General features: G+C 42.6%; 1 long non-coding RNA gene and 1 other non-coding gene across 2 annotated transcripts in view; one reads left to right on the top strand and one right to left on the bottom strand.

The window, feature by feature from the left end:
- LOC140691832 (uncharacterized) overlaps nucleotides 1–21,559 on the top strand; it is a 419,111-nt gene that overhangs the window by 240,739 nt on the left and 156,813 nt on the right. The gene's annotated exons all lie outside the window — the stretch shown is intronic.
- On the bottom strand, nucleotides 15,594–15,667 carry TRNAP-AGG (transfer RNA proline (anticodon AGG)). Its single transcript has one exon. It is a non-coding gene; the product is annotated as a tRNA-Pro (tRNA).

Here is a 21,559-nt window from a genome sequence, read left to right as displayed (position 1 = left end):
AGGATACTTCTCTTCACAATTGAAGAAAATGCTGAAGGAGAAGAGGATTTTTTAAAAAATTCGAATGCTGTATACAATGGGAAATAATTCAGTGCAGGCTTTGTGTAGAGCATGAAAACCAGGCAGTTGTCTGAATTTGAGAATATGTCAATGATATTTGAAAGATGATAAGTAGAAACATTCAAATATATTTAAATTATCCAGTTCAGCTATTTTTCAGTCAACCAACCATCCAATAGAATTTCTTGCACCTGTTAGTTGAGCCTTGATTAATGAGCATATTTGGGTATCTGCACTCTTCTGGAAGGATCTAAGGTGTTTGGCTATTCAGGGTCATTATAAATACTCTCCTGGGTATTTGTGTGGTGTAAGACAATGGAAATCTCTTGGAAAAGCACTGCCAATTGTGTTTTAATGTTTAATACAAGTATCACGGATAGTTCAAACATTGATGTTACTTTTCTTGCTCCCCTGTAACTATGCAATCTATATTTCTCAAACCAAAAATTGATTTTCCAAAACTCAAGAATCAAAAATTATTTATAAGGTTTCCAGTGTTATAAAAATTAAAATGCATTTTGGTGTACGGTGTATAAATTGCTTTTATTGAAAGGAATATCATTATGTTCGTATGCAATATACACATTGAGAAAAACATGGCAGAATGCATATGAAACTGTTAGCAGGGAGTGTCACAAAATTACTGTAAAACTAGGCAAGGAGAGAGGAAAATGTTGGCTTTCCTTTTTTGTTGTTATGATCATCTTTTTTCAATGAACATAATTTTGTCACTTGGGAAAAATCTAATAAGCATACTTTTAAAAATTATGTGAGTTTGATACTCAGAAAATAATAGTAACAAGTAAGAGGCACTTTTGGTGTTATAAAGAGGCACAAACTTAGAGGCACTTTTGGTGTAATAAAGAGAAGGTGGGGACATCATGTTTCTGTTTTGTTGTGGTGATAATGTTCCCCAGACAGTCCGTCCACCTTTCTGCTGGTTTCCTGCCAGGATGTAGACGGGGCTCCACCACTTCTCATGAGCGTGCCTCTCTCCTAACTTATCTTTGTCCTTAACCCCACTGCCACTCAAATCACTAGAGCTGTGAATTTTCAAAGTGGTAATTACACATAATTTCCAAAATTAGAGATCAAAGCAAACCCTGCATTTTTTTTTTAGAAAGAAATTAAGGAATATTTACTTAAGCAGATACCCTCTAGGTGAAATTATGGTTTGACATCAGGTGAATTAATATTCACTAAATTACATAAATAAGGTTTAGTATTTTAATCAAGTAAAATGCTACCATAGTGTTAACTTGACCTGTATTTAGTATCGTATGAACCAGTATGGGTAAGCTGTCAACAACAATAAATGGTGAATTCAGGGTGGGCATTGAAGACAATTCCACATGCAGTGAATGCTCCCTACGTTACTGGCACTCACATACATGGTGAGATGAACTGAGACCTTCCTCCCTTTGTGTTAGAGGAGATAACTTTGACAATTCTCCTGATCCTCAGTTATATTCCTGGGATGAATATGCCTTAAATAGGAGAACAAGCCATGTTGTGGATACAAAGTTAATACGTTGTAGGAGGTGAGCTTGCTGTCACTATAGATCAGGAAAAAGCCAACCCAGCGGGTTGCTGGGCGAGAAGCCATACCTTCTCCTCTGGCCACATTCAATGCCAGAGCGTAGCCTTGCAGAGCCTGAGTGAAGAGAAGCCTTGCAGGCATCAACTAAAGTGAAGCTCAAGACACAAAACTGAGCCAGACCTGAGAGTTCCCTTTCATGGAAGAGAGCTAGTGGTTCTCTAGAAGGGCTGAAGGCTGAATCGTGCTCAGGAGAAGGAGACTGGGAGGATTGGGGTTATAGAGAGAAGTTGGGGTTGAGAGAGAGAGAGACTCCAAATGGCTCACTCTCAAAAGCCCTGAATTTGAAAGATTTGTTTTCAACCTTGGATAACACATTGGAATCTGCTTATGCAGACAGAATCGAAAGCCCCACTAATATTGCTGGTGATGCTCACCTCATGCTTTAGTGAAAGACTGCTGAAATCTCCAGTGTAATTCAGCTTTGGATAACTGAGGCAGCTTCCAGAGTAAAAATCCATTACATTGCTTGGAGAGCCTTTTCTAAGTATATGCTCCCATGGCTTCCATTTACATAACGCAGCATTCATAGAGTTGATCTGGAGTTGTGGGACCCCAGTGGTCCTGTTTGTTCACCTCTCTCTATTTTCCTGGGGTACAGACTTCACACGATGACACTTGCAGAGGTCTAACCCCCCACCTCTGACTGCCTAAGTACCAGTGCCTCTGACTTACTCTCCGATTCCCATTGCCATGGCCTTGCACTTTCTTCATGAACCGGGACTGCATATGGCTGCTAGTAACAAAAAAAAAAAAAAAAAAAAAAAAAAAAAAAAAAAAAAAGGAGCGACTAGCAATAGCATAAACACAGAAAGTTTTCATTTCCTCACAAAGCAGTCAGTCTAAAAATAGGATATTTAAAGCGGAGGCAGAGGCTTAAAGATGCCATCAGGGACCCATGATCCTTATAACTTTTTGCTCAGCCATTTTTGGCATGTTGATTTCAGTCCCATGGTTAGAACACAGACTCCGTTCCTGCAAACATCATGTTCACACTTAAGCATGAGGAGGAGAAAGCCAAGATTCTGTGAAGCTTCAGCTTTTGAGTCATTCATGGATTCCTGACTCAGGGACTTCTCCCTGTATCTCATTGTCCAGAACTCATCCCACCTCCCACCCTACATCCTTCAGCTGCAAGGGAGGTTGTGATAATGAGTAGTGTTAGTGCAAAATATTGCTGGTCTGTGTAAATGTGGGATTCTGTCAGTAAGGAAAAAAGAGAAATGGGTATTTGCAAGATAAGTAGTGGATACTGGAGCTTCAAACAGCCGTGAAGAGACGGTTCGTATTGCAAAATGGCATTGCAGAGTTCACCTGACTTCGAGCAGCCAGCACCAACATCTTAGAGGTGTTCTTTGGCCACAGATTCTTACTGTCTCACCTCTTTCCTCAGAGCCTCTCTCTCTCTGCCCACCTTCTCCTGTTTTTCTTCTCTTGATTGAATGTTGTTTCCCTGTGTCCTACCTTCTGCCCTCTCCTCTTACCACTGTCACATGTTCCTCTTGGAAGCTGCTGTGCAGGTTACACCCCATGAAATACAAAGTCCAGACCAAGTGGTGCAGATGAGAACTAGGAAGGTCTGTGAGTGTCTGTCTTGGGAAGAGGTTTGGTTCATGAGCTGAGAGGCAGCTTTGAATAGAGTACTAGAATCACAAAGAAATGCCAGCATCTAAACACGGAAATGCAAATATTTGCACGGGCAGAGAGAGGTGGTAACAGGGATGTGGAGACCATAGGAAAGAGAGAAGGAGGTGGATATTTTCCAGACTGGGTTCACATCTTGACTGAGGCTTCTCGAATTGTCCTTCTTCCGGGGGAATATATGTTTAAAGAACTTCTGGATCTTTATCAAATTCCATGTGAAGATGCTGTTTGAGTCTATTTTTCCATGTTCTCAGTTCTTCCTAATTGCCTTCTGATCATACATGTCTACCTGGATGTCCCTTGTGCCCCAAAGCTAATACACTCTGTCCCCATCAAATCCCCTCCCATATGCATCTCCCCCAGGACTTCCTGGCTCCGTTAGTAGTGACACTCTCCAACTGCCTAATGAGGAGCTGTAGTCTTTTGACTCCCCCTTTCCTGAATTCATGCCTCCATTTGGTCATCAGACGCCCTCAATTCAGTCTTGAGCATCTCTCCGATCTTCCTGCCCTGTCCTCCGCACTGCTCTTGCCTGGACTTTCTCATCGTCACTTGGCTGCTGAGGGGTCTCTGTACTGTCAGTATCTCCCCCTTCTAATCACCTTCCACACGAAGCTGTGGGTCTTAAAACACAGTTCCCGGCAGACCACTCCACCCAGTATCAACTTCTGACGGGTCTTCACCTCCTTGGCCCACCCTTGCCTTGCCGTTTCCTCCCAGATACTCACTTCCATGGGTTCTGCCTGCATTGGGTTCCTCACATCCTAAACTCCCATGCCTTTGTGTCTTGATTGTTCTGCTCTTTCAGCCTGGAATATCCATCCCCACTTGTTTTTTTTTAACCCCAAAAACTATATGCTCAGCTCAAATGTCACTTTGCCTTTAACTTTCTGGTGCCTTCCTTAGCCTCTGGTGAAACCACAACAGCAGACTTGTTTTCTTATTCTTCTATGAGTAGCGTTTATCATATTTCATTTTAATTGGTTGCTTATGTATTTTTCTTTCCAGTAGACGGTGAATACTGAGATGGCAGGGATGCTGTTTAATTCTTTTATCTGCAGCAGTTAGCGTGGTGCCTTATGATAGTCAGTAATTGTGTTGAATTGAATTACAGATAATCTGCTTGAGGTTAATGGAGAGTTAACTGGATATAATGTTTTTCATCTAAGGAGACGGCATCCCCTATATTTATAATGTGCATTAAAATCTAATGTTTTCATTTCTTAAAAAATCTCAAATAAACCCTTAGATAAAAAATAGTCTGATAGTGTTTTCGCTACAGTAATACTTGTGACTCTCCCAACCTCTGTGAATTTTGTCTAATATAAATAAATGTTAAGTAGCTCCAGCTCCAGGGAATCCCACTTGTAGACTTCAGCTGGGAGAATCCGTTGTAAGTAATTCTCAAGTAGTGGTTTCTTCACACCATCTCTCCCACCATCTTCCTTGAATCTCTGTTGCAAGTATGCATAAAACTGGCACAAATGGCATTTGACTTACTGCATCTGATTTATGAAAAGTTTTTATCTTGATTGCTTGTGAACACCTGTTCACCATCTTTTTCTTTAGGAGCCTTTATAATTTCTTTACTGAAAACTGCAGGCAAGCTTTGGAAAGGGGACGGTCCTTCACATAAAATCAAAAGTAAAAGCCCCTCTGTCCACTCATCATGAAAGGGAGCAGAATGAGTATGTGGCCTTGTCCTCAGCCTGGTCTCCACGATCGTCACAAGGCTACGTGGCTCAAGTATTTGATATTCCCGCACACTTTAGTCTCCAGGAAGCTCTCAATGGTGGGGGCTTCGCCTTTTCATAGTACCTTAAACAGTTAGCGAAATTTCCAGCCACGGGATTTTTCATTGTCAGGACATAAGAGAACACCAATTATTTGACTTCAAGAAATTACAAAAATGGGTTCGTCTTATTTGTGTGTTTTTCTGGAGGTGACTTAAGAGCGAGCTTTCTTGGTTACTTAGCTCCTCACCTTGTCCCCTCTAAAGGCCCTGCCTTGTCCTTTGATTATATACTTTTTAATTTTCTTTCATTTGTGCTGACAATGTCAAACTTTCCCCAAGCCTTAAGATCCTGGAAAATAGTGATGATTAAGAAATCTCCCCACCCTCAGTGTTCTGGAAAACTGCTGATGCAAAGAACCAATCCCCAAACTGCTTACATAGGAGTCACAGCGTCCCCTTTGTTCACCGAGAACTCACAGAGGCCTCCCCTACTTCCCTTGTTTACCTAGGACAAGGCCCTCCAAATTCCCATTCTTTGTATCTCAAATGATTAGCCAAAGTACTTGTTCCCACGGGTCAATTAGAACAAAATGCTCATTGCTATGGTCTGAATGTCGGTGTACCCCCAAATTCATGTATTGAAATCCTAAGCCCCAAAGGTGATGGTGTTCGGAAGCGGGGTCTTTGGGAAGTGGTGAGCTCATGAAGGTGGAGCCCCCATGTGAGATTAGTGTCCTTATAATAGGGACCCCAGAGGGCGTCCTCTCCCCTCCCATCATCTGAGGACACAGCAAGAAGGTGCCAGCTATGAACCAGGAAGGGACTCTCACGTGACCATGCTGGCACCTTGATCTCAGACTTTCAGCCTCCAGAGCTGTGAGAGAGAAATTTCTGTGGTTTATATGCTACCTGATCTGTGGTAGTTTTTCCCAGTTTTACTGAGATATGATTGACATGTAACCTTGTGTGAGTTTAAGGTGGTGATATGATATAGATACAGATTGCAAAATGATTAAGGTGCCTTTTTGTTACAGCTGCCAGAACAGACTAAGACATTTGTTAACCAGCATTTGGTTCAGCTTCTCTCCTTTCCCAGAGGCCATAAACTTGGATCCACCCAAAGCCTGTGCCAGCAGGCAGCCCCGCTCCTGAGGCCAGGCTGGCCTAGGGGTAAACCATTCTCCGGTCTCCCTTCCGATCAGGCCACCCTTTCCTCCTGCTTCCCCACCCCTGGTTCTTCCTAGCCATGTTTACTGCTCCTTATACTAGAAAGCCTCTTTCTGCCTAACCTTGGAGATGCTGCAGTCCTTATGCTCAGAGTGTTTCCCTTCTTGCAATAGTCACTCTCCCCGATTGCATCAGTCTCTCTCCTCCCTCTCTTGCAATAATCCTTTCAAAGAAAGTCTCTCCTTACTAAGTCCAGATTGGTTTATTTGACAGAACCCTTTAAAAATTCCTGAATGACTATTTGCAACTCCTTCTTGGATTCATGCCTCAGTGGAGAGGGAAGTGGTACCCGACAGGAAGGAGAGGTAACGAACCCTCCTGAGGCAAATGTGATGTGCTCTCACCAGCAGGAAGTTCCAGTTCAAATCAGTTCTGAAAGCCTAGGGAAATAGCTCTGAGAAGGACTGTATAAAATAATTAAGCAGAGGAAGCAAATAAAAGTATAAGTGGAATAATGTACTCCCATGTTTCTGTATGATCTAACAGTTTGAAAAACACCCACTTAAAAGAGTAACGTGCATCATGTACCCTCAGATTTCTTTTCAGTCAGGTCTCCCAATAAGGGAATCCCTTGGGCTCTGAGGCTGTGACTTGGGGCTGTCCAGTCTTCTCAACTATTATGCAGAATTCTCTCTGCAGGACTCAAGAATGCTGTGTTAGAGCTAGAATGGAAAGGGGAAAAAGTTCTCATTGACTGTACTATAAATCCTTGCATTTGGGGGTAGATATGATTTATTGAGTTTATTACTTTCTTAAACCAAAAGAGTTTTTCCTGAATATCTGACCCCTGTCATTACTCCTGTCAGTGGTAGAATGTCCAGATTAAGCCCTTTGGCATACAGAATCACTTGGGTTTTGCTATGCAAATAGGTTGTAAATGAATGGACACAACTGCTGACACAAAATCTCAGAAGTCCCCAAGGATCTTGGAAAGGAACCTATTTTTTTAATTGAAGTATAGTTGATGTATAATATATATTACAGGTTTACAATGTAGTGATTCACAATTTTTAAAGTTACACTCCATTTATAGTTATTATAAAGTACTGTCTGTATTCCCCATGTTGTACAATATATCCTCGTGGCTTACGTATTTTATATATAGTAGTTTGTACCTCTTAATCCCCTACCCCCATATTACCCCTCCCGACTTCCCTTTCCCCACTGGTAACCACCAGTTTGTTCTCTGGATCTGTGAGTCTGCTTCTTTTTTGTTATATTCACAAATTTGATGTAATTTTTAGGTTCCAAGTATAAGTGATATCATCCAGTTTTTGACTTTCTCTTTCTGACTTATTTCACTTGGCATAATACCCTCCAAGTCCACCCATGTTGTTGCATATGATGAAATTTCATTCTTTTTTATGGCTAAGTAGTACTCCACTGTGTGTATGTATCTATTTATCTGTATATCACACCTTCTTTATCTATTTATCTATTGATGGACACTTAGCTTGCTTCCACATCTTGGCAATTGTAAATAATGCTGTTATGGACATTGAATGTTTTTGAATTATTGTTTTGTTATTTTGGGTATATACCTAGGAATGGAATTGCTAGATCATATGGTAATTGTATTTTTAGTTTTTTGAGAAACTTCTGTACTGTTTTCTACAGTGGCTGCACCAATTTACATTCCCACCAACAGTGTACAACGGTTCAAAAGGGACCTATTTTTAAGGAAAGACAGAGTGCAGATTGAAATACACACACATGCACACTTAGACGATTCCATGACAAACTCCCACCTCAGTTGCCCCGCCTCTTCAACATCCTCACTACAAAGGCTCCATCGGAAATCCTTTTGATTTGTGACAGGCTTAGCTGGGTTACAGGGGTTTTACCTGGTAACAGACAGGACTGCTGCGGACCTGCCTCCCTCCCTGCCTGCCCTGTGCTCCTGACCCCCCGCCCTCCCGCCCAAGCACCCCCACGCAGTCCCTGTGAGCTCTCCCACGTACGTGGTGGGTTATGTACCTGATGTTGATGGTGCCTTAGTTGTACCTCAGACCCTGATCTCTTCTGAGCTCTAGACTAATCCATTCCAATATATTGACTTTGTCTCTCTGCTCAGCCTGTGAACAGGCATCTCTGACTTCACACATCCAAAATGAACTCTTGAGTCCTAGCCCGTCTCACTCATGGGCACCTCCATGCTTCCTGGTGCCCAGGGCCCTGAACTCTGAATCATCCCTGACTCCTCTCTCCTTTCATTACCGCCATCCAGCCCATCAGCAAATTCCTTGGGTTCTTCCTTCAAGATGTGTCCAAGACCATCCCACTCGTCCTCTCCTCCACTTCTGCCCCCGTCAGCTTCATCACTGCTCACATTTGTGTAGTCCTCTTCCTGTCATGCTGTCTCTATGAAACTGCCTCAGCATCTCTCTCTCTCTTTTTTTACCCCTTTTTTCTTTAAAAAGATTTTTGAGTTTAGAAAAATTGCAGATACTAGAGAGTTCTTGTATTTCCTTTGCCCAGCTTCCCCTATTGTTAACATCTTTCACAATAGTAAATTGGCAAAACTCAGAAATGAGTTCTCCTCAGTTCTCTGCACTGCCTCTTCAATCTGTATAAAACCTCACCCCCAGTCGGCACTCTGTCTTCCTTTCCCCGAGCCATTGCATTTTCTGCACAGACATCCATGCTTTTTGATAATGGCATCTCAGATTCCATTATCTGCATAATTCCCAACCGTTGCTGCTGGTCCATCCACACAGGACGTGCTCAAACATGTACAGTCGAATGAATGAATAAATGAAGGAAAGTGGATTGCTAGCAATCTCAATTCAGTTCTACATGTGTATTGGGAAAATGTGGCATTTTCTGCTCTGGTGGTGTTCAAAAAACAAATGTTCCATTTGCAAACTAGGAAACCACAGTAGAACTCCCTTTTAACCAAACTTCCAATTCTTCATGCCAAAGTTTAGAATTATAGTAAGCTACATATGACATTCACTTTTTTTTTTTTAACTGAAGTACAGTCAATTACAATGTGTCAATTTCTGGTGTACAGCACAATGTCCCAGTCATGCATATACATACATATATTCATTTTCATTTTTTTTCATTAAAGGCTATTACAAGATATTGAACATAGTTCCCTATGCTATACAGAAGAAACTTTTTTAAAATCTATTTTTGTATATAGTGGCTAACATTTGTAAATCTCAAACTCCCAAATTTATCCCTTCCCACCCCCTTTCCCCAGGAACCATAGGATTGTTTACTATGTCTGCAAGTCTGTTTCTGTTTTGTATGTTAGTTCATAGTGTCCTTTTTTCTTTTTTAGATTCCATATATGAGTGATATCATATGGTATTTTTCTTTCTCTTTTTCTGGCTTACTTCACTTAGAATAACAATCTCTAAGTCCATCCATGTTGCTGCAAATGGCATTATTTTATTCTTTTTTATGGCTGAGTAGTATTCCATTGTATAAATATACTACATCTTCTTTATCCAGTCATTTGTAATGGACATTTAGGCTGCTTCCATGTCTTGGCTATTGTATATAGTGCTGCTGTGAACATTGGGGTGTACGTGTCTTTTCAAATTAGACTTTTCAAATTAGAGTTCCCTCCAGATATACACCCAGGAGTGGGATTGCTGGATCATATGGTAAGTCTATTTTTAGTTTTTTGAGGAGTCTCCATACTGTTTTCCACAATGGCTGCAGACATTCACTGGGTTTTAAATATCATAATATTATATCAGTTAGTTAAAAATTTGAGGATTTCCTAAAATGTTAAATAAAGCAGTTCTCTAATCAGGTATTTCCGTGCACAAACATCTCAGAAGATGAACCTGCTATGAGGTTAAGGAATTTGGGGGCACACTTGTAAGTGGCACTTGGGTCCTCAAAGGGTTAACTTGTTTTCCTCACTCTGTAAGCCTGGTATCCCAAGGAGAGGAATGCCTGTTGTGGGATTAAGCAGCAGTGAGTCTCTTTCAGTGTTTATTACCCAGTAGAACAATGGAAATTCTCCCTAGGGCATGCCTATTTTAACAAAATAAAGTGAGTAGGGGCACTTTTAAGCAATATATTTTCATATGCTCATCTAAATTCCTGTTTTTTTCCTTCTAATCCTTCTGGTCTCTGGACAGTGAGGCCAATGGCCACCTCTCCTCGGGATGAGTTTGGGTGACCTGGAGGAACTTGCTTTTATTTTTGCTTTGAAGAACCAGTTTCTTTTCCTTCTTTCTGTTTATTTATGAAACAAATCTTTGGAGAAGGGTGATAATACACCAAAGTGCTACATCATCCAGCATGGATGGACTGCGGGAGTGTTCTGAAGACAGGAAGCAAGAGAAAGGCAGAAGCTACAGATGTAAAATGCTTTATGACTGACTTTCCCCACCATTTAGGTTGAGTCAGTTAATGGAATGATTGCAGACCATCCCCAAAATGACAGCAGTACAGGCACCCTGCAAAATTTCAAATAATTACAGAACTAGCAGTGAATATTTTAATTTATTATCCCACTGCATGTAAGTAGAAATCTTGTTATTAGAAGTGTCTCCCCTGCTAATAAGATGTTGGAAAATGTGAATAATAACTATAGATGCTCCCTCCTTATTTCCCATTGTTACAGCACACTTAAGTTTTATTTTACCAACTTTGAAATGCAATATGACCCTATTTACACTTTTAGGGTCATTTGGGGAAACGGAAGAGAGAGATTTTCTTACCATCTGTGATAAAAGCTTACTCAGACTCACCAATCCCATTACATAATACTCTTTAAACAACAGTAAACAAATTCCTTACTAACTCATCCAGGTCTGTTTTTAAATTTTTTTCCTGTAGTATTTTTCTCTTTTTTAGCAGCTGCAACCCACATTTCTGTTCAAGAAATATTTCTGTTTCTTCTCATAAATGATACAGAACCACTTTTGTTAATATGGTTTCAGATAAAACAGTAGGAAATGCATTTGTAGCTTACTAGAGAAGTCATTATTTTTTAAAAGAAAAACATGAGATTACTAGGGGAGAGCTTGAGGTCACAATCCTTCAGGAACAAGAAATTCTTAATAACAGATGAATGTTGTTAATGAGGGAGACTTCTGCTGCTCCTTCGGCAGTCCAGGTGATGTTGCATTTATTTTTTAGCAACCAGAGTTCCCAACTAGTGAGCAACAGTGAGGTCTCCAGATTCCCCCACATCATTCCACTTCTGAGTTGAATTATTTTTACTGACAGGACCTTGAATGGTCCAGAATCTCATTTATGAAATGGTATCTTAAGGGTACCCAACAAAAAGATATAGTGCAGTTTTTACATCTTGGCCTTTTTCTTCAGAGCATTCTAAAAGGAACCAGTGTTACAGATCTGGTTCTGTAGTCATTGCAGCTTCCCTCCCTGCCTCCCTCCCAGAGCTGCTCAGTGCCCTTTAAATGATCTTTCTTAGATTTTTACAACATATGGATATTTACATACATCTAAGCTGGACATTTCTCCCCCTTAATCTTTTCTTCACTCTTCCCTGCAAAGCCACAAAACACATTCACGGACAAGCCAGGCTTCTTGACCACAAGTCACAAAAATCAACTCACTTTGCTAATTTTAAAGCCAGGCTAACAAATTCTGCTCTTCATTGTTGCTGTCTTTGCTACAAAGGGATGCAAAGGGACCCTGTTTTAGATAAACGGACCCACTTGTTGGTCATAACAGAGTTAAAAACTTGAACACGTCACAAAAGCATGTGATAGACAGAGATTTGCAGTGACCTGGAGGAAGGGGTCTTGTGCTCCACTTTGCAGCCCTGTGACTCCTTGATGTGATTCCTAGACAGTGGAGAGCTGTACACTAGAAGTTGGTCTGACACAAAAGCTATGCTATCTAAGGATTGCCTTCTCACTTGGAAAACCCGCTCATCTTTGGCTTTTAGGTTAAATCTCGTTGTGTCTTGCAGGCAAATCCCAGATGAATAAGGGTCCAATGTGGTTTTTATAAAGCTTTTTCCTCAGTGTGGCAAAGATGGAGAGGAAACCACACCCAGGGTGGTTTCTGACCAGGAAAAGGCAAGATGCTTCCCTCGTAACTTGATGAACTGTTAGACGCAGGTCACAGTCAGTGCCTCTGGTATTGGCGCCGGGAGCTGACCTGTCAAGGATGAAGCATTTCCGGAGCCTCCCTCACTTCACGGAAGCCAGCATGTTCTTCTCGCCCGCCCCAGGGATGAGGGTGCTGGTAGTGTGTCCAGCTGCGCCCTGTGGTGCCGGGCATTAGCTGTGCAGCTCGCCTCCACAGCAGGGCCTCCCAAGCCAGGCGGGGTTCCAGTGGGGGTGCTCACCTGTGTGTGCCCTTTCCACAAGCAGGACCTCACCGGGTACACACAGAGCCTCAGCCGGAAATTGTTTTGTCCCAACAAGACTTTAGTAGCTGAGGCTCGCGCCTGGGCCCCTTCTGCTTGGCGAGTCCACCCTTACTATGTGTAACCTGCCAGCAGGGCTCCGGGTCACTCCTGCTGGATCTCCTCTCCAGCTGGAGAGTGTGCAGACTCATGTCCCCTTCCTCCATCCCTTGTTTATCTCTTACAATGCGATTCCTTTCCCATCGGTCTTTAGTTAGACACCTGCCATTGATGTTCATGCTTTGTATGCAGTGCTTTGGGGACTGGATCGTAATGTGTGCATTTCTATAGAATTCAGTGACTTTTCATAATCCCCTCCCCTAGTGTTGTAGTTGAAGTCTCACATTTAACCAACATATGGGCTTATGTACTAGTGAGAGCTGCTTCTTCACTTGTTTTCCTTTTGATCTGACCACTATTGGTTAGATGTAAGCATCCAGGTAGGTCTGGGCAGTTTCTAGGGCAATGGTAAGTAGCACAAAGTCCCTGCCTTCTGGGAGAAGCCACCCGAGCGAGACTGAAATGGGTGCACGTTAGTAGTAGGGGGGCTAACCTGGCAAAGGGCGTATAGCGGCATCACATCCGAAGGCTAACCTCACCTCTCCAAAGGGCATCTGACTCTCCTCAACTTACAGATGAGGAAACGGGGGCTCAGAGTCCCGTGAAACAACCTCCACGTCATGGCCAGAGCAGCAGCAGAGCTGGGACACAGACCCGGGTTCAGCTGACCCCGCAACGCATGTCCTTTCCTTTAGAACTGCCCGGGGAGGAGGGAACTTGTGGAAAACCACACCCTTGCTCTTAACTTATTTAGACCCTTGGGTCACCATCTTGCTTTCCTACCCATAGGCTCTCGTTCTCTCTTGTCCCCACCCACATGCTAATGCACAGCTCTTTCCAGACATTGCCAAATGTCCCCCTCACCTCCTTCCTTGGTGGAGAAGCGCTGGCCTGCGGGTCTTGTGGTCACTAGAAAAATGGAGAAAATACTGCTCCTTGCAGTTTTTTCTTCTACGTCTGGTACACTGTAGACCAGCTGCGGTGGGCTGACTAATGCCTGTTCTCTCCCCAGAAAAGATGTCCACACCCTAGTCCAAGGAAGCTGTAGATACGTGGCTTTACAGGGCACAAGGGGCTTTGCAGATGTGATTCAGCTCAGGGACCTTGAGGTGAGGAGACGGTCCTGGATTATCTAGGGTGGATCCAGTGTCATCACAAGGGTCCTCATGGGAGGGAGACAGGAGAGATTTGACTACAGGAAAGGAGCATCAGAGTGATGCAGGGGAGGAGAACCTTTCCCAGATGAGATGCGGTGTGGTGTGGTGTGGGGTGTGTGTGTGTGTGTGTTTAAACAAATGTATGGAAACAAGGTCAGAGAGATGCAATGTGGCTTACTTTGGAGATTGGGGCGGGGGGAGGTCTACCAGCCAAGGAATGCCAGAAGCCTCTAGAATCTCATTGGAAAAGCAAAGAAACAGATCCTGCCCAGAGCCACCAGAAGGAACACAGTCCTGCCCACACCTTGATTTCAGCCCCAGGAGGCTCCTGTCAGACCTCGGACCTCCAGAACTGTCAGAGGATAAATTCATGATTTAAGCCGTCCATTTGCAGATCTGTGATACCAGCATGGTAAACCAACACCCCACCTCCATCAGAATTACACTTGCAGATTCCTAGCATGCTGACCTAAAGGAGAATAACCTTCTGGACATGGAGCCTGAGAGCCTGCACTTTCAACCAGCACATGGCAGGGGTGACTTTTGACACCTTAAAATCTGAGAACTGTTGAGTAAGTGTGCCTCAGGGCTGCTTGCCTGTGCGTTACAAATCACCTTCCACTTCTTAAGGAAAAAAAATTCTAAAATATCTCTCTAGAAATGATCTACAATTTTTCCCCTGAAATTATAAAGAAAAAAAAAAAGAAAGGATAAAATTTTCATCTGATGTTTGAATCAGAGTGAGGTTCGGTGCAGTGGATTTGACAGTTTTGTGCAAAGAGCTGCCATTTCTTTTTGTCTTGGAAGGCATCTGGTTACAAGCTGGGACCCGGGCAGTGTGTCCCATGGGACTTCCACATTAGATGCTCCTGGTGTTGGTTCCATAAACCCTGCTTCTAACCACATTCAGAGAAGGGTGTCGGCCTACCCCAGGCCCCTGCCATCACGGGGATCCGAACGCCAGGTAAACTGGAGGGAGGATGTTTGCAGGAGCAGCGTCGAGTTTGCTGGAACTAACCCGTCCCTCTTGACTGGGGGCAGACAGGCTCTGTGCTGCGGGTGTCATGATTGCTTTACAAGCTGCGCCTCCCCTCTGATGCGGTTGTTAGACAGGGATGCGGGGAAGACGCTTTGTTCTGAGCTCCGCTTTGCGCAGGAGTCACCGCCTGGAAGATTCCGCACCTGTCTCTCCGGTGACAAGTGACTCCCTTCTTAGTGGTGAGGCAGATGCTCACTTACCCCTGGTATTTTATTAGATTTAATAGAGGGGGAGGCTACAGAGACGCTCCGGGTTGGGATGCGACGGAGGTTATTTTGGTGCAGGTGTGGATTAAAAGATTGCAGGGACGACGGAGCTTAGTCTCTCTCCCGTCTTGTCTCCGTGCGTAGGCGTGGCAGGGCTTTCATTTTCAAAATAAGGACTTTTTCCCATACAATTATATCCCTAAAAATAGTAATGAAAGCTGACTACTTCACTGACAGCAAAGTTTAGGAAGATGTTTCTGATACAACTTTAATTTCAGAAGAACAATGATGTATCATTGCTGTCACGTTGCTGCATTTACAGTGGCGTAAGGCAAGCACCAGGTTGTGGATTAACCAGCCAAGTACCAGGAATTGGCTTGTTACCCTCCATAGGTGCTATGTATTTTTTTGTTTGTTTGTTTTGGTTTTTTGGTTTTGTTTTTTTAATTTATTTTACTTATTTATTTTTTGATGGGGGGAGGTAATTAGGTTTTATTAGTATTTATTTATTCTTAGAGGAGATAGTGGGGATTGAACCCAGGACCTCATGCATCCTAAGCATGTGCTCTACCACTTGAGCTATGATCTCCTCTCTTTAAGTTCTGTAGATGGTTTCACTGGAAGTTCTCGTAGGTTTAGTATGTATTTATTAAAATTGCATAAGAATGGGCATGTGGGTCAAGGGTTTTAACCTTTCTTTGTTGTTGTTGAATAGAAGAATGAACCTCACATGGAGTTCCTCAAAAACCTCAGCATGGAGTTACCATATGCGCCAGCTATTCCAAGTTTGTATCCCTAAGAGTGGAACACTGGGAATCCGATAATGTATATTAATGTTCATGGCAACGTTATTCATGATAACCAAAAGGTGGACTTAACCCAAATGTCCACCAATAGATGAGTGGATGACAACGTGATTTACACATATAATGGAATATATTCAGTCTTAGACAGGCGTGAAGGTCTGGTACAGGCTACAACATGAAGGACATTATGCTCAGTGAATGAGGCAGACACCAAACGACAAAGACAGTGTGATTTCACAGATAGGAGGCACCTGTAATCGATGAAGTCACAGAGACAGAAAGTGGAAGGGTGGCTAGCAGGGGCTGGGGGAGGGGGTTGGGGAGAGAGTGTTTCATGGGCACAGAGTTTTCGTTTGGGAAGACGAAAACGTTCTGGAGATGGGTGGTGGTGATGGTTGCTCAGTAGGAATGTACTGAACGCCACTGAATTCTACACTTAAAAGTGGTTAAGATGGCAAGTTTTGTGTATTTTACGAGAAAAATTGTTTAGAAAAGAGGTTAAAGATTGAAGTGATGGAAAAGTTTTGCAGACATGCAGTGGTGATGGTTGCACAATATTATGAATGAATAATGTCACTGAATCATACATTTAAAAGTGGTTAACATGGCATATTTTGTGTTGTATGTGTTTTACCACCATAAGCAACACCACCAAAACCCTGAAAGGGAGGAAGCATCCATGGCTTGTCGTGAAAGGGCTGTACTTTATCACAGGACCCTTGTCTGTAAAATGGACATATTTACACTGCCTCTCTGGGGAAATGACAGGCATAACCCAAATGCTGCCAGTCTCGGCATGCACTAAAGCTACAAGGTCTGGCTGCTGAAGTGCCAAAGCCTGGAAAGCAGAAGCCTCAGGGCCTGCTTGGGGTGTGGCCCAGATCTTAGGTGGTCTCCCAGTCATTTGGGGAATCTCCATGGTGCTGTAAACGGTCACCGAGAAGCCTCAGAGGAGCTCCCACTCTGCTGTCCCCAGGGGCTGCCCGTTACCAAATGAGAAACAGGAGGCGCAGGAACCCACAGATGCAGCCCAGGGAGGTCAGGCTCTCAGAGCGTAAATAGGGCAGAAGAGAGTGGGGAGCACAATCTGGCACAAACAGAAAAACCCAACAGGGATGGTCGCATAAGGTGGGTGAAGCACTTCCTCCTTCCCAGTGGACCCTGTGTGCTAAGACCGGGCGGGGTGGACACAGGGGAAGGGTCTCCGGATGAGTGTCAAGACCCAGATTTGACATTTCATGTGTATATGTCTCTCAAAGCTACTTATTTTTGAGCTGTATTGACCTAATTGAACCCTTTTAAAAAAATTTTTGTGGCTGTGTTCAGGACATGTGTCCCTCATCTTGGGCTTCTTAATCAAATGGACCAGAGTTTTTTAGAAAAGCACCCACTGTGGGGAGAGGTTGGGTGGGGCAAGGGCGTTATTTACCACGTGAGGCGAAAGTTCGTGCACGGTCTAGTATCTTTAAAGTTTCCCATATCCTTTCATTAATGTAGCCAAACACCTTTTTCCTTTGCATCTTGCCAAACTAATGGTTTCTCAGGGTCGTTTATCATTGGCTGTTTTTCCTGAGTACCTCTGGGTTTTATTCCTGAAATGTTTCCCTTCTGGGCTTCGTTTTATCAGCTGGCTCAGTTGTAGAGCCCTATTAAGATTACTCTGCTTTTTATGTTCCTTCATAATTTTTACTAACTTAATAAATTAGTATCAGTAACTTCTACTAACCCTCCACTCACCTTGTCCCCAAGATCTTTTTAAAACCTTCGCTGCAGCAAGTCTGTGTGTTTGGTGTCACTTCTGCCCTTGAGTTCTGCCAGAGAATTTTTTCAAAATTTTTCAAAGATTTTCAAAGATCAAGTTGGTGAACTATGGTTTATGGATTGGCACCTGCTTTAATACCTAACATTGTATCACAGAAAGGATTAGGGGATTCTAGCTTAAAATTCTGGAGCTTTTACATTCATTTTGAGTTTTAAATATGGTATTGTAGTATTAATTTTCTTGATGACTGAGTTTCAGCGCTGCCTCAGATTTTGTTTTGGAGGCCAGGTACCTTCCTCACCTAATCCTAACCTTGCAGTGAATGCTGCCAGTCAGAAACCAGAAAACAAAAATGGTCAATCATATTAAAAAGGAAAAACAGACTTAGAACAGCTCTCGAAGGGTTTGTGAAATTTACTTGGGTCGGTTATCCCCAGAGCTAAACTTGATGTGAGGGGGTGTGAGCCGATTAGGGAGGGGTACAGCATTTCTTTTTGTGATGAAATGCTTTAAAATTGATTGTGGTAAGGGCTGCACAGCTTGTGAATATGCTAAAAGCCACCGAATTATACACTTCCAGTGGGTGAATTGTATGGATATGTGAATTATATCTTAATAAGGCTGTCACAGACAACAAAGCAGGAGAAAATAAAACAAAGCAAAGCAATAAATGCAAATCAAATCGCGTTAACATTCTTTCAAGGGCTGCTCAATGCACTTTGAATAAATTCTAAACAGGTTAAAACATCGAAGAAACAAATTCAATGTCTGTTCTTCCTTGCACACTCGCTGCTCTGCCAGTCACTCTCCTGATTTACGTGGGAAGCTCAGGTTGGCTGAACCCTGAGATGGTTTGTACTCTAGGCTACTCTGGGACTTGGAGGAGAAGTGGCAGTAGCTGGAAGCCTCTCCCCAGCCTCTTCCCAGGGGCTGTCCTACAAGCGACTGGTGATGGAACCTCCCCAAAGCACATCTGACCTGGAAGGGGCCTGGATGATGCTTTGGGTCTATTTGCAGAAGAAGAGACCACGGGCGTAGGAGGCCCAGAGTCATGCAGCTGTATCAGGCAGCTGTATTATGCTGGTCAAGCTAAATGGAGTCACATAGTTCACTTGTTTACTTGTACCAAGAGAATAAGCTGGGGAGAAGGATCTGAGGGGAACAGACGTTTTTTAATTCACAGTGACAGAACTGTTTTGGTCCTGTCCTTGTGTTATCCCAGCTTCACCTTAGGTCAGATCTGCAGCAGTGCTCTCCCACTGGTAAGTGAAGTCCCTCTGAACTGAGCTGACTTGAATGGATGCCTAGCAACATCTCAATGTGTCTTTTATAGTGTATTTTAAGATTTGAAACAGTTTTTTTTATGGTGAAAAATGTGGAAATATTTGTTCTTTATTATTATTTTTAGCACCGCTGGTAGTCATACTAGGACTCTAGGCGTATGCAGGGTTCTCAGGGGAGTTTCAGAAAAATCTTTGGACATTAACATTTCCTTAAGAGATTTTAATCATTTCCTTAAGATTTTTAAAACCAGTGATGATTAGTTTTACTTACATATTCCCTTTCTTGGTTTCAGGATAACAGGGAATTGCTTCTTCTCCTTTAAAGTCAGTATTCTTGAGAGGTTCACTTGCCTAGAATTCTCGAGTACATTGAGTAATGTGCTGCGTTTGAATAAACATCCTTTCTATTAATAAGGATGATGGTGATGATGATAGAGGTATTTGTTGAGTGTTTTCTGTGTGGACCAGGGTTTCTCAACACTGGGCCTGGGTAATTCTCAGTTGGAGGTGCGTCCTGTGCATTGTAGGATGTTGAGCAGCGTCCTTGGTCTCCACCCACCAGATACCCAGAGGACCTCCCTCCGTTGTGACAGCTGAAAATGTCTCCAGGCGTTGCCACAGTCCCTGGGGTTGGAACGGCCCTGGTTGAGAGCCACTAGTGTGGACACTGGCCTGAGTGCTCCGACACCATCCTCTCCTTGACTCGCCTGAACCGTGTGAGATAAGAACCATGGTCACCCCCATTTTCAAAAGGAGGTTATGGTTGTTAGAACCTGAAGAATTTGCTCGAGAGGGTCCCTCAGCCAGTGCGCGTGGGAGCTTTACCAGGTGGAGGTTATTGCCTAATACGGAAAAAGAATAATGCAATGATTAGAAAACCTCTCTAGTGGAAGCAGGATCAGCAGTTTTGTATAAAATTAAATACACACTTAGTATACAGCACAGCAATGCCAGTCCTTGGTATCCACCCCAGAGAAACCAAAAGTTACACTTGCACAAAAATCTGTACCCGAATATTCATAGCAGCTTTATTTGTGATGGTCAAAATTCTAGAAACAACTCAGACATCCTTTAATAGGTACATGGATTAAAAAAAACTACTTGGATACAATTGTTTATTACTCAGCAATAAAATGAAACAAACTATTGATACATGCAACAACTTAGATGGACTTTAAAGACAGAACCCTACGTGAGGGAGAAAGCCAGTTTCAAAGAATTACATGCTATATGAGTCCACTTATTTGACATTCTCGAGAAGACAAACTGTCGTGATGGAGAACAGATCAGTGGGTGCCAGGGGTAGGGGTGGGGGGTGACTGTGAGGGGACAGCAGGACAGAGCTGTCTGTCCTCCGTGCCTACTAAAAAGGGCGGCTAAACCTAAACTTTATTTTGAGTGACTTTTTCTTACCTTCCTCAGGCAGTGCACATGGATTTTTGGGGGTTTTCCCCCCTACTTCTAGAGCTCTCTCTGTTTTGGGAAGCATAGCTTTATGATGTTCTATTGGACAGGTCAGCAGGTAACCACAAAAGGGCCATATTTGGCCCACCATCTGTTTTCGTAAATAAAGTTTTGTTAGAATATAGCTGCACTCATTTATTTACGTAGCACCTATGGCTGCTTTTATGCTACAACAGGATAGGAAAATATTTACTATTTAGCCCGTAAGAGAAAAAAGTTTGCTACGTCTATACTATTACATAAACCGAAGAATAATAGGTCTTTGCCTGGTTTCAATAAAGTCAAAAATGATACACTTGAATTCTCTAACTAAAGGAATGTTTAAAACAATAGTATCATTTTACACCAAGTTCCATGCCTTGTAGACTCTGCTCTCCCCAAATTATGTGTCCCTTCTCTCCTTTTCTTTATATAATTTCCTTTTAAATGGATTCTACTTTTTTATACCACATATTTTATTTGCAATGTAATTTGCAGCTATCACTACAAACAGGTGAGAGAAAGCACAACTCGTAAACTAAACATAATCTCAACATATTTCAACTCTCTTGTCATATCCACAAACTGGCCAGAGAATCTTATGTGCAAAAAGGAACTATTTCTATTTTGTAATTCTCATCTCATCTAGTGCCTATTTGGCACAACTTCTCATTATTTTGTGGATGGGTCAAAAGCTTGATAGTGGAAGGGGAAAAATAGCTAGTGACACGTGTGATTTGTAAACCAGATAATCTTCCTTCAGCAGATGGAACTAGAGTTGATTGGTGCTTGAGCAATATATATTTTTCTTCGTGCATTTGAAATATCTTTCTTAATATCCTTCTGACAGGCCAGTGAGAACAGCATTATTTACTTGCCTTACGTCTTGGTAGTTACTTTTTTTGTTCCTATGGTGTCTAGAGTTAAAATATCACAAGTGTTTATGATTTACCAGCTTGCTTACAAACACCAGTTCTTCCTCTGTAACCTTTATTCGTCAGTGCAGTTTAGAAAATTAACAGAGGTCAGCCTTGCTTGGTTCTGATGGCCTTAATGTACTGATAGAGTGTGACTGTGCTGTCTCTGAGGGCCAGTTATGAATCATGTCCAAGCCAGTGCAAGTCTCAGTGGGAATATTTTTCACTTCTGTTATCTCAGACAGAGCTGGAGCACTGTGTTTCTTGTGGT

The sequence above is a fragment of the Vicugna pacos genome, chromosome X (assembly GCF_048564905.1).
Source record: "Vicugna pacos chromosome X, VicPac4, whole genome shotgun sequence".
In the NCBI taxonomy this organism is placed as follows: Eukaryota; Metazoa; Chordata; class Mammalia; order Artiodactyla; family Camelidae; genus Vicugna; species Vicugna pacos.
The sequence above is the reverse complement of the archived record's forward strand: the minus strand, read 5'-3'. Positions and strand labels throughout refer to the sequence as shown.